Source organism: Drosophila suzukii, unplaced genomic scaffold (assembly GCF_043229965.1).
Source record: "Drosophila suzukii unplaced genomic scaffold, CBGP_Dsuzu_IsoJpt1.0 scf_10, whole genome shotgun sequence".
Classification (NCBI taxonomy): domain Eukaryota; kingdom Metazoa; phylum Arthropoda; class Insecta; order Diptera; family Drosophilidae; genus Drosophila; species Drosophila suzukii.
In genome coordinates, this window is record NW_027255897.1 from 1,209,519 (window position 1) to 1,223,439 (window position 13,921).

Genomic DNA, 13,921 nt, shown 5'->3' on the forward strand with positions numbered 1-13,921 from the left:
GAAACGGTCAAGACATCTTTCTGGACACCAGGCTTTTTCCAGTCGTGGTCTGTGTTGATGGGAGTTGTACTTCTAGACCACTGTCAGGGAGATCCCAACAATTTCTGTCTCTCTGTACTCTCTTCGCTCTGGAGCCATTCCATCTGTAAGTGAGTTGGAAGTTTATTGTACTGAAAAAGAGATGTTGAGTCATCAAAACTTCTTTTGTACAGCGGGCATTCCTCAGTATTTTCAGAAAACATAGGTAGATCATGAAGGACTGCGGTGGATCCCTGAGGATTTTGAATATTCGCGTACTAAGGTTGATCAAGGCATCCGTTGGTGTCAGTACTGTTTTCTTCACCCGTTCTATGTTTACTCTCATCGTATTGCGTATCGCGTTCACATTCAAACTGCCTCAATTGTCGATCAGATGGAGATTTAATGTTGTTGTTTTATTTTCCCTGGCGGCTGGCTATGCCTCTGTTCATATCCGTCTTTGGTCACCAAAAATACGCTCTCCGCTTCCTGAGACAATTTTCGAACAGACTTGCAGAGTCTAGATTGAGTACGGTAAAAGTGGTGCACAACGGTTTCTGTGTCTACATGTTCTTGTAGTTGTATTCAATACGTCAAAAACTTGGCGTTCTTTTTCGCACGTTTTCGCAGATTTCTGTTGAATTTCACAATGAACAAATTGCCTATAGACAGTAACGGCGTCAACTCTGTAACAGCAATTGTTCTACCAACAACAACAACAAAATATGCCTACAGACAATAACGGCATCTGGTCTGTGACAGCTATACTTTGAACTTCCTCCAGTTTACACAGATTTAGGATCGCTCTAAAAAATTCAAAATGCTTCACAATTTTCAAGACAAAATTGAAAGATGTTCAGACAAATACACAAAAATCGTCGTTTTCAATCTTTATTATGCGTTTCAATTTTGTGCTTTCTTAGCGCGTCAACTTTTCACAACTATTTTTTTCACATTGCCAGTATAACCAGCTCATAACAAATCAAACTTCTTTTCTTTTCAATTCAAATTAAAATATTAAAAACAATACATATTTTTCTCAAACTAAATACTAAATCCTTACAACCACTTTAAAGCCCAAAAACCGCAAACAAACTTCAAAAAATCTTAAGTATGAATGCGGATATCTCAGAAACTATTAAAGATAGGGAACTGGCATTTCAGATTTAGATTCCGTAGCACCGCAAGTTTGTTACGAGAATGTGCCACGCCCACAAGCCGCCAAGGCCTGTGGCGCCCACAATTTTCATGCTAGGAAAACAGTTTAACTGAAATGTATTAGTCTCGTCAATACCTGTCGATAGACCCAAAAAAAGTTTGCCACGCTCACTCTAACGCCCATAACGCTGAAATCTGTCTACCGCCCACATAACCATATATTGACACCTCGGGTAGGTGGCGCGTTTTAATCTCGTTTTGCTGCTTGCATACCTCCATTTCCCTTTTGTCTGTTTAGCTGACTAACGGGTATCTGATAGTCGAGATACTCGACTATATCGTTCTTCCTTGTTATTTATGTATTAGTTTGACTTTAAAATGTTCTTTATTGGTAAACAATTTAATTCCAGAGTGTATAATTAAACGAAATCTTTTTTTTTTAATTTTGGCGTTACTTTTAATAATATCGCGATTTTAGATCTGAGACCTTTTTTAGACACTTGTTGTGCAATGTGTACAACTTAAAAAAAAATTTTGCATAAAATGAGAACGATCATTAACCCGTTACTCGTAGAGTAAAAGGGTATACTAGATTCGTCGGAAAGTGTATAACAGGCAGAAGGAAGCGTTTCCGACCCCATAAGTATATATATTCTCAGGATCACTAGCCAAGTCGATCTAGCCATGTGCGTCTGTCCGTCCGTCCGTCCGTCTGTCCGGATGAACGCTGAGATCTCGGAAACTATAAGAGCTAGGCTATTGAGATTTGGCGTTCAGATTCCTGAGCTTCTTACGCAGCGCAAGTTTGTTTCAGCAAAGTGCCACGCCCACTTTAACGCCTACAAACCGCCCAAAGCTGTGGCTCCTAGAGTTTTGAATCTAGAATAAAAATTTTAACTGAAATGTATTGTTCTCATCTATACCTATTGATTGACCGAAAAAACGTTTGCCATGCCCACTTTAACGCCCACAAACCGCCCACACCTGTGACGCCCACAATTTTCATGCTAGATAAAAGTTTTTAGCTGAAATGTATTGTTCTCGTCAATACCTATCGATTGATAAAAAAAAATTTGCCACGCCCACTCTAACGCCCATAACGTTTAAATCTGTGTACCTCCGGTAGGTGGCGCATTTTAATATCGCTTTGCTGTTTGCATATCTCCATTTCCCTTTGGTCCCTATAGCTGAGTAACGGGTATCTGATAGTCGAGGTACTCGACTATAGCGTTCTTCCTTGTTTTTTATAGTACTGTTGTAGTTTCCATATAAATCTTTTGTGATTCTACTTTATTTATTACATTTGCCGGGGCTGAAATCTTTACAGCGCACACCCACCAAACTTTAACCAAGGATAAACAACTACTGTAACCGAAAAGAACTACATTAACATTACAAAACTATTAATTTTATTTAAATAAATAACAAACTAAATCTTACCAAAGACCGTAGACTACCAAGATGTACATAGGCGTATTTTTTGCAAAGCAACCCTCACACGCATATGAATCTGTTTTTGCCGTTGCTTTACATCCTTCTCTCTCCCACTCCACACTGGGAAAAAGTTAAAAATTCAACTCTTATCTCAATTGTCGATTCTTGAATTATGTTGACGAAAAGGAATCGATCTAAAAGACGCATTGCACATGTGGTTCATATACGGGCTGTGGCGCTCTGCGTATGATGGTGGCCCGTGGATAATGGGTTTGAGTTCCAGGTTCGTGTCCACTTTGAGGCTGGATTCAACTTAATTTTTTTTATAGTTTTGTTTTTTTTTATATTTTCTTAGCTGTTTTTTTTTTCTTTTTTTTTTATATTTTTGATAGGTTTTTATTTAGTTTTTTTAATTTCATATTTTTTTTATTTGTTTTTTAGTTTTTTAATGTTTTTTCTTATTTTAAATCATGTTTTTATAGACGAACATTTTTTTAGATGTACCAACTGGGACTTTAGGAATTAATCACACCTATAGATATATTTTTTTTTGTAAATTACATATCAAAGGTTTTAAAAAAATATCTAATAACAATAAAAACATGAACACAGTAAGCAATTCACTTTGAATCAAAGCGTAATGTGCACTCGAGAAACGATTTTCCTTTATATTTGGATGAATATGGTGAGTGCTTTCCATATCATATGCAAATGTTCTATAAATAGATTAAAACTTTTCTTTTCAAAGATCCCAAGTATTTATTTATTTATGAAGAAGTATATTTAGCTTATTGCTAGTTTTACATTTGGCTGGGGAGTCTAGCCACTTACAATGTTTGTACAGCAAAACTCTAATAAATTTATCTAACATAAGCATATTATGTGAATAGCACTCATCATATTTATCAAACCACGATGAAAAATCGCTTTCTCCAGTACACGTTACACATTTACTAATTATAAACTGTTTAATGTGTTCTGGTTTTTTATTGTTATCAAAAATGTTTACAAGAACCTTGATATGTATTTTACATACATTAAAGAATATATCTGAAGTAGAACTTAACTTTCCAAACTCCGAATCGTTAGAGAAATTTTTCTCTGCAATATAAATTTCGGAAGGCTAATTTAACATATCTCCCTGTTTTAAAATAATCGCTTCACATCTTTTGCAGTTGTTTGATTCCTTACCAATATAACCTACAAAATATCGAGTTGATGTCAATTCATTGGGTATATTGGTGTAACAAAATCATCTGCGGAGCTAGCAAAATGAGCTTGATTTTCCTTCTCAATTTCGGAAAATGAAAAAGTGTCATCATTGCTTGCAAATTAATTTTCATTATGCTCGTAAATTATCGAGTCCAGCTCGACAGGAAGCATAATATCGGTATCGGATTCGCAATTTGATTTCGAAGAAAAATGATGAATTTTTGGGACATTAACTAAGCAATTATTGTATTGAATTGATGGACTGAGGGGATTCTGCAGTTCCCACCATTTGCCCGAACGCAAGCAAACAATTTTTCCAAAGGATCTTGATTAAAACGGCTTGTAAAAACGAAGGAATGTTCCTGATTATCATTAAAAAGATCGTGAACTATTCCTAAAATTGCTTCAGTTGTTTGCAGCAAACCGTCTATACAATATATTTTATATCCCTGCGTTTTGACATTGGATAAATATATTTGCACTTCCTTCAAATTTTTCCAAACCCTATTATCAATTTGTAGAGTACACTTAAATGGATTTTTATCATACAAAACGCCGCTGTTAAGACAGCCAAAATAGTCATTTATTTTCTTTGCAAAGGTTGCAGTTGATTTGGCTATTTCTAAAGAAATTCTTTGCAACTGTCCGTTTCGATAGCATGATCTTATAGCAGCAGCGACTGTATGACTAAAAGTTTGGGTGGCTAAGCAAACACTCATCTGCTCAAACCGGGTTGGGTAAACGTGAGATCTAGTTAGCTTAGTCATTCTTGTGACAGATCCCTTTTCCAAGTCATAAAGCTGTGAGGAGTTGAATAACTCCCCACAAATAGAAGCAGCAGCAGATGGCCGGCCGCTTACCAGATACGCGGCGAATTCGCGTAGTAACGGCGCGGCGAAGAGAGTTTGGAGGCTTGGATGGAGAACGAGAGAGTTTGGAGACCAAGGATGGAGAACGAGAGAGTTTGGAGACCAAGGATGGAGATCGAGAGAGTTTGGAGACCAAGGATGGAGAGCGAGAGAGTTTGGAGACCAAGGATGGAGATCGAGAGAGAATGGAGACTTCGCGGGCAATGCAAGAGTGCTATGTGCAAAAACAGGATAACGGAACTCCACCGGACTTTGGACTCTCCCGTGAACTTTGGACCGGGAGAGGAAGTGCCACATCTCGGCAGTGGAGCGGCATACAGGCGTGCCACAAGCATCACGGGAATCAGCGGAATGGCAGCAGTGGGCGGAGCATCGACTGGAAGCGGTACGTGAAGGACAAGTGGGTCAACCATGAGTCACGGACTTTGGAAACGGAGTGGAGGGATCCAGCGGACTGTGCGCAAAAGGGAAATAACGGTTCCCGGAGGCCCTATATAAGGCCGCAGAGCGCTGGCAGCTGGATCAGTCGATCACGAGGAGTCAAACCTTCAAGATCAGTTAAAGTACCAAGTGAACAGTCAGTCAAGCACGTAATCTACGAGGGAGCCACAACCAAGCGAGTCGTCGGAAGCAGCGCCGTGGGAAGCACACAAGGAGCAAGATCGCCACGTCGAGACGTTCGGGATTGGGACTTATCGCCTCAAGAAGGAGGACTTCGCCCATGTCGCACAGAGGCTTAATGTCGCCCTGGAGGGCAGGCTAGAAGACATGAGGAAGGACTGTCGGAATACCACTCAGAAACAGAGAACGACCCACAACTTGTCGACATCTGGACCGAGCTGGAAGCAACATACCACGACAGAGCCGGCCCAAGCATGACGGTAACAAACGCTGAAGAGGACAACCTGGTGGCAAGCCTGAGCTTTGACAACATGCAAAAAGAGGCCCACAGGAGAGAGTCAAGCCAGGATAAGAAAACAACAGCGCTGACCCCGAGACCAAGCAGTCGGACTATGCAAAGGTCGCTAAACAGGTCCGCGACGGGGCGGAAAAACCATTTGAGTTCTTGGAGCAGGTAGAATGGTCCGCCAACACGTACGGCTTGGACCTTGATATGATCCCTCCAGCGATGCCGGAGTTGCTTAAAGGCCATAGAACTACTCTACGAAAGAAACGTTAAGGGTCATTAAAGAGGACTGCACACCAAGCCTACGGATTTTCTTAAGAGCATACAAAGTGTCGGACCTCGATACCCTAATGATCCTAGCCGACGAGTACGAAGAACTTGAAAAGGAACGGGAAGTTTTCGCACAGGAGAACAAGTTCTCAAAGACCAAGTCGGCGTCACCAACGCAGGTGACATGCCAAAGATGCGAGGAGACAGATTACCAGGATACACGCGGAAATGACCAATGGTCACCACCACACCAAGCCAGACGACAGCAGGTAACAGAAGCACCACGCGGAGGCCATTGGACACCACCCCCACAGCAACAGAGACAGCCAAACAATACCGTGTGGAAGTGCCACCATATCACAGACCCGCAGGAGGCCTGTCGAAAATGCGGTGGGAACGGACACTGGGCTAGAGGATGTCGAAACCAGCGGCTGTTATTTTGCTGGATATGCGGGAAGGTGGGTGTCAGGAGCGTCGATTGCTGCCAACGGTCGGGAAATGGGAAGCGATCTCAGCCGCAGAGAGGCGAGCGGGGATCGCACAATGTCACCTCTCCAAACTAACGGGCAAGCTAATCGAGGAGGAGCAGCAGTTGTCCGCAGCTGTGATGATTGGTGGGAACAGCTACAAAGCCACAATCGACAACGGAGCAACGGCAAGCCTCGTTAGCGAAGAATTGGCGGACAACATTGCTGCTCTAGGTAGGATTACAAAGACGAGACGGCAAGTTAGTTACCCGGAGTAGTGGATCCACTAGTGTTGGAATGGAACTTCCTGAAACAAGTCGGAACCGAGATAAGGTGTGCTGGACACGAGATAATAATACCAGCCAGAAACCGACACAATGGATGGCTCGAGGAGAAGCTATCAGTAGCAGTCGTTCAACAAGTAAACGAGTTGGACGATACTACAGCGTTTATTGAAGCAGAGCTGGCAGACTACAGCACAATGACGGGAACATCGAATATGGCAGAACACCAGATCAAAATGAAGGACGACAAGCCAATCAAGCAGAGATACTACCCAAAGAACCCAAAAACTCAAGGGGAAATCAACGCAAAGGTGGACGAGCTTCTCCAAATGGGGTTCATAGAGCATTCAAAGAGCCCATACAGCTCCCCCATCGTGATGGTGAAAAAGAAGACAGGCAAGTGGAGACTGTGTGTCGACTTCAGGCAGATCAACGCGAAGTCAGTGAAGGATGCCTACCCAATGCCCCGCATAAACTACATCCTGGATCAACTAAGGGAAGCGCGGTACATCAGCAGTTTGGACCTGAAGGATGGATACTGGCAAATCCCACTGGAAGAAAGTAGCAGGCAATACACGGCGTTCACGGTACCACGCAAAATTCTGTTTCAGTGGAGGGTAATGCCGTTCGGACTTCACTCGGCGTTGGCAACGTTTCAGCGAGTTTTGGACCAAGTAATTGGTCACCTCACGCATTCGCTTACCAGGATGACATAATAGTGATCGGTCGCACGCTGGAAGAACACAAAAGAAACCTGAGAGAAGTGTTCCGGCGTCTAAGGGAGGCGAACCTGAGGCTGAGTCCAGAAAAATGCCAATTCTTTAAAAAGGAACTGCTGTACCTGGGACATCGAGTGACAAGCGAGGGAATAGGAACAGATCCAGAAAAAGTAGCCGCCATCGCCGAACTGGAACCGCAATCGACCGTCAAAGAACTCCGGCAATACCTAGGAGTAGCGTCGTGGTACCGCCGATTTGTACCAGATTTTTCCAGAATCGTCAAACCATTGAATGACCTGCTCCGCGAAGGCAGTAAGTGGGAGTGGACACCAGAGCACCAGATGGCGTTTGAGGACGTAAAGGCAAGATACGTGGCAGATCCGGTGCTAGCATGCCCGGACTTCAGTAGAACTTTCATCCTGCAAACAGACGCCAGCGACAACGGCATCGGAGCAATACTGACCCAGGACACCGAAAAAGGCGAAAGAGTAATCTCCTATTCGAGCCGAACAACTACGGAGAAGGAGTGCTTGGCGATCGTCTGGGCGATCCGGAAGCTCAGGCCATATCTGGAAGGTTACCACTTTAAGGTAGTAACCGACCACATGGCCCTGAAGTGGCTCAACGGCATCGAAAGCCCTTCAGGAAGGATCGTCAGATGGGCCCTGAAGCTACAACAGTACGACTATGAGATAGCGTACAGAAAGGGTCAGCTAAACGTGGTGGCCGACGCATTATCAAGAACACCACTACCAGAGACGCTACGAGGATTAAAAGAGGCGTCGGTAACAATAACTTCAGGAGGGTGCAGCTGGATCAAGGACATGGGCGAAAAGATAAGGACCCAACCGCAGAAGTACCCGGACTATGTTATGGATGGAGAGACACTGTACAGAAACATACCTCACCGATCAGGCAGTGAAGACGTCGCGTCATGGAAGATGTGCGTCCCAAAGTCGCTACGAGAAACAGTGTTGAGAGAAAACCGCGACGCACCGTCTGCGGGACACGTAGGAAGCCGGAGGACAATTGCACGGTTGGCAGCCCGATACTACTGGCCAGGCATGCATAGAGACGCCCGAGCTCACTTAAGAAAATGCGAGATTTGCATGCGGTTTAAGCCCAATCAGATGCAGGCGGCCGGGAAGATGTTGACCCAAGTCCCGGAAAAACCATGGGCCACGGTATGTGCAGACTTTGTTGGACCCCTACCAAGATCTAAGCACGGGGACCAAATGCTGCTGGTCATGATAGACAGGTTTTCGAAATGGACGGAACTGGTGCCCCTGCGCAGTAAGACAGCAGAGTCGCTCAAGAAGGCGTTTAGGGAGCGCATAATTGCAAGGTACGGGGTCCCGAAGGTGGTCATAACGGACAATGGAGTGCAGTTTGCAAGCCGCATCTTTAAAAATGTCCTAGCTGAGATGGGTATCAGTCAACAATTCACCGCGCCATACACACCACAAGAGAATCCGACCGAACGAGCAAACAGAACGGTCAAGACCATGATTGCGCAATTCGCAGGGAAGGACCAGAGAAACTGGGACGAGAAGTGGCCGGAGATTATGCTAGCAGCGAACACGAGCACATCGGAATCCACCGGCCATACACCGGCGTTTCTTATATGATAAGGAAACCCTAGGCACTGGACGAGCTACGGAGACCCCTGAGGAAAATGCCAGCAAACTAAGAGAGGTATTCGAGATCGTGCGGCGAAATATGGAAAAGGCGTCCCAGGACCAAGCCAGACTCTACAATCTGAGAAGGAGGCAATGGTCACCAGCGGTGGGCGACATAGTGTGGGCCAAGGAACATCGCCTGTCCAAAGCGGCTGAAGGATTCGCTGCAAAACTAGCCCCGAGATACGATGGCCCTACCAGGTTGTAGATTTCGTCTCTCCAGTGATCTGTAAAATTCGCCAACAACAAAACGAGCAGACAGCAGAAACGTCAGATTGTCTAACGACAGGTACGAGGCGACAGGATTAGGCGTCAGGCCGAAGCGAGAGTCATCCATACGCCACATGGAAAGGACAATCAGGATAGCACAAGGACGTGGATAAGGATTTCACGTTAATCCAGACTGCGAGGCCAAAGGATTATGCGTCAGGCCGAAGCGAGAGTCATCCAAACGCCACGCAGAAAGATCAACCATAAATATAGGTCACAAGAACGGGGATAAGGGTGGATGGTGATCCCGACCGCAAGGCAACAGGATTCAGCGTCGGGCAGTTGCCAGAGTCATCCGCGATTACGCCAGGCGAAAGGGAGACTTAGAAAACGGCACAAGGATACGGGCAACGTGTAGGGATCCAACCACAAGGCAGCAGGATTCAGCGTCGGGCAGTTGCCAGAGTCATCCGCGATTACGTGTAGGGATCCAACCGCAAGGCAGCAGGATTCAGCGTCGGGCAGTTGCCAGAGTCATCCGCGATTACGCCAGGCGTGTAGGGATCCAACCGCAAGGCAACAGGTTTCAGCGTCGGGCGCGAGCCAGAGTCAACCGATTACGCCACGTAGAAGAGAGTATGCGCAGAGGGAGACAAGCAACACAAGTCGCGCAGTCTAGACATACACCGCAGCATCCGGAAATTCTATACGGAATGCGCCGGACGAGCTCGCCCAGTTGTTACCCGAGGAAAAGGGGAGGACGGTGCAGAATCAGATCTACACCGTAGCCAGCTGGTCACAAAAGACAGAAACACGCACCACATCACCAGTTAACTTAAAAAAAAAAAGGAACGGGGCATACATGGGCCGCACCAGCAACCTGAAATTCAAAGGGGGCTTAATGCAGGAAGCAGAAACGGACATCATAATACTTACTTGCTGTCCCGGTTGCAAAGTGAATGCGAAGACCTCTCCGCACCCGCTCTCGTAAGCTGCCAATATGGAGTCAGATACAGCCAACAGAGGACAAGTGAAGAGCGAGAGAGGACGAGAAGAGAGAAAGGGATGAGATCAAAAGCAGTGAAAGGTCGCGGTAATTTTCCGTTACCCCTTTTTTTCTGAAAATTTTTTGGTCTTCCTTTTGACCCACGCTATTATTTTTCGCCCGAGCGTCATTTCGTTGCGCGATTTGTCTGTGTACAGTGCGGTTTTGTATCAATTTTGTGCGTTTTAAAAATATTGCTTTTTTTTTCTAAATGTTATTAATTGCTTAACATATTTAAATATCCCCCTTAACAAAGGGTGCGAAATTAAGTGCTTATCGTGAGCTGTACGATTATTTAAAGCTATTTACGGACAAGCAAGCTGTGGACATTACTTGGCGTGTAACTGCGTATCCAACGATTCTAAACATATTTCATTGTAAAAGGTAATGTCTTCTAGTTTATTTTTACTTTGACGGAACAAAAAAAATTTTTGTTTCTGTTTCCTTTAGAAATGGTTATTAATAAATTTCTTATGTCGACGGAGCTGGACCTAAATAACATTGTTCCGTGTAACAAGCGGACAAAGCCCTTATACAAATAATAAATGCAAAATATTGAAAGTATACAAAAATATGTTTTTATTCAAGTTTTTCCAATTGGGAAAGACTCTTCTAGATGTCTTCTACAAGCAAATGTAAAGTCACCTCGGAGTAACTTCCAGAAGTGACTACGGTGACACTTTTAGAAGTTACGTCGGCGATATCGCAATCGGATCGCGGAAGTGACTCCCGTCGGGAAGAAATGTGCCACTTAGGCGGCACTTCTATGAGTGACTTCGGCAACACTTCCAGAAGTTATTTCGGCGATATCGCATTCGGATCGCGGAAGTGACTCCCGTCGGGAAGAAATGTGCCACTTCGGCGGCACTTCTCGGAGTCACTTCGGCAACACTTCCAGAAGTTACTTCGGCGACACTTCCAGAAGTAACACAGAAGTGACTTCAAGAAGTGTCGCCGAAGTGGCACATTTCTTCCCGACGGGAGTCACTTCCGCGATCCGAATGCGATATCGCGGACGATCGTTTTCATCTTCTCGAAGTCACTTAATAGTGCCTTCCGCGATAGAAAATGCTTGCAGGGGAGCTGGGCATCGATAGCCCATGAGTATCGATGTCCCAGCGGAAACATGGGAGATATCGGCGCGGGAGATTTCAAGTTGCTACGAGGAGGATGACCAGCGCTGTAGAAACTCAAGGGAGTTAAGAGCGTCGAGGGAGCATCGAGGGAGCAACGAGGGAGCGCCGCGGGAATCACAAGGACTCGAAGGCTAGGGCATGCAAGGAAACGCCGGAGAGTAGAGATGGCCGGCCGTCTATCAGATACGCGGCGAATGCGCGTAGTAACGGCGCTGCGAGGAGAGTTTGGAGACTTGGATGGATCAACCAGGAGTCACGGACTTTGGACCCGGAGTGGGGAGATCCAGCGGGCCGTGCGCAAAAGGGAAATAACGGTTCCCGGAGGCCCTTTATAAGGCCGCAGAGCGCTGGCAGCTGGATCAGTCGATCACGAGGAGTCAAACCATTAAGATCAGTTAAAGTACCAAGTGAACAGTCAGTCAAGCAAGTAATCTACGAGGGAGCCACAACCAAGCGAGTCGTCGGAAGCAGCGCCGTGGAAAGCACACAAGGAGCAAGATCGCCACGTCGAGACGTTCGGGATTGGGACATCAGGAATCTCCGAATTGAGACACAAGTGGCTGAGTTCTGGAAGGCATCACGCGGCTAAATCAAGGCGTTTGTTTTCCAACTTTGTCACGACCACACCCTGGCGAGTCGACCGGCGGGTCTGTCAGAGACAAGCAGAAGAGTCCTACGACGAAGAACCGTCAGCTTGGGGAGGAAAGATGTCTGCGACCCAGCGTACCTTGCCCGACCAAGCAGGACCTGGCGTGACGGACGAGCGGTAGATCGATTTGCGGTTTCAAGAGGCGGCCGCCTGGAGAGCCCTGCGATTACCGGCGAAGTTCCCGAACAGCAACCGCCCAACTCCCCGAGTGCCAGAACGACGAGATACTGGTCAGAGGACAGCGCAGAGGACATCGACAGCAACGCCAGCAGACATTTCCGGCACCCACGTTACCATCGCCGCGCGGAGCTCATTGGGAAGCGCAGGAGCGTCGCGGACGTCACGCATTAGGGTGAAGCCGGGTGGAACGTCCGCCTGCGCTAGGCGTAAAGCAAAGTGAACTGCTAGACAGCTTCCTGGCGGCAGCCTTGACTGTCAGCGCGAACTGAGCAAGAACCTAGCGGGACCGTCCGGTACAGAGCAAGGGACAGGTATTGCCTCGAAAGGCGTCGGCCTGGAGAGCAAGGCTTGTTCACCCTAGTTTGAGAACGGTGACGCTTCCCTAAGCCCACAAGGCCGAACTCTCTGCGGGTCTAAGGCGCAACAAGCGACCCCGAGGCAGCGCGTCGGCAAGCAAGCGGAGGCGGCCACTACGAGCGTCCCGAAACCCAGGATCCAGTGGAAGCCGAGTCAACGCGTCGAGGAGCCAGAAAGAGGAGTGCCAGCAGCCGGCGGAACCAGAGCCATGAGATACCGAAGCCAGCCCAGCCACACACCCGCTGTACTAATACCACGAGAATAAATCCATCTGTTACCATTTGAACCCTTTGTTTTCTCACTGATCTACGGGGCAATCACGACATATACATTTGGTGGGACGAACTCACAGTCTTCTGAGCTAGCCGCACGAATCTCGTAGCGAGCAGACACACAAAATCAGTTCTTTACATCTGGCGCCCAACGTGATTGTCCCAACAGTGAGAACAGCACAGTAAAAATGGGAAAGAAGTGGATTTACCGTCTCAAGAAGGAAGACTTCGCCCATGTCGCACAGAGGCTCAACGTCGCCCTGGAGGGCAGGCTAGACGACATGAGGAAGGCACTATCGGAATACTACTCCGAAACAGAGAACGATCCACAGCTCGTCGACATCTGGGCCGAGCTGGAGGCGACATACTACGACAGAGCCGGAGACTGTGTGTCGACTTCAGGCAGATCAACGCGAAGTCAGTTAAGGATGCCTACCCAATGCCTCGCATAAACTACATCCTGGACCAACTAAGGGAAGCGCGGTACATCAGCAGTTTGGACCTGAAGGATGGATACTGGCAAATCCCACTGGAAGAGAGTAGCAGGGAGTGTATGGCGTTCACGGTACCAGGCAAAGGTCTGTTTCAGTGGAGGGTAATGCCGTTCGGACTTCACTCGGCGTCGGCAACGTTTCAGCGAGTTTTGGACCAAGTAATTGGCCCCGAGATGTCACCTCACGCATTCGCTTACCAGGATGACATAATAGTGATCGGTCGCACGCTGGAAGAACACAAAAGAAACCTGAGAGAAGTGTTCCGGCGTCTAAAGGAGGCAAACCTGAGGCTGAGTCCAGAAAAATGCCAATTCTTTGAAAAGGAACTGCTGTACCTGGGACATCAAGTGACAAGCGAGGGAATAGGAACAGATCCAGAAAAAGTAGCCGCCATCGCCGAACTGGAACCGCCATCGACCGTCAAATAACTTCGGCAATACCTAGGAGTAGCGTCGTGGTACCGCCGATTTGTACCAGATTTTTCCAGAATCGTCAAACCCCTGAACGACCTGCTGCGCAAAGGCAGTAAGTGGGAGTGGACACCAGAGCACCAGATGGCGT

At 46.7% G+C, this 13,921-nt stretch overlaps 1 pseudogene; it reads left to right on the top strand.

Annotated features, from left to right (window-relative positions):
* Positions 1 to 5,948: 5,948 nt before the first annotated feature.
* LOC139354590 (uncharacterized) lies at positions 5,949 to 13,893 on the top strand (annotated as a pseudogene).
* The last annotated feature ends 28 nt before the right edge of the window (positions 13,894 to 13,921 follow it).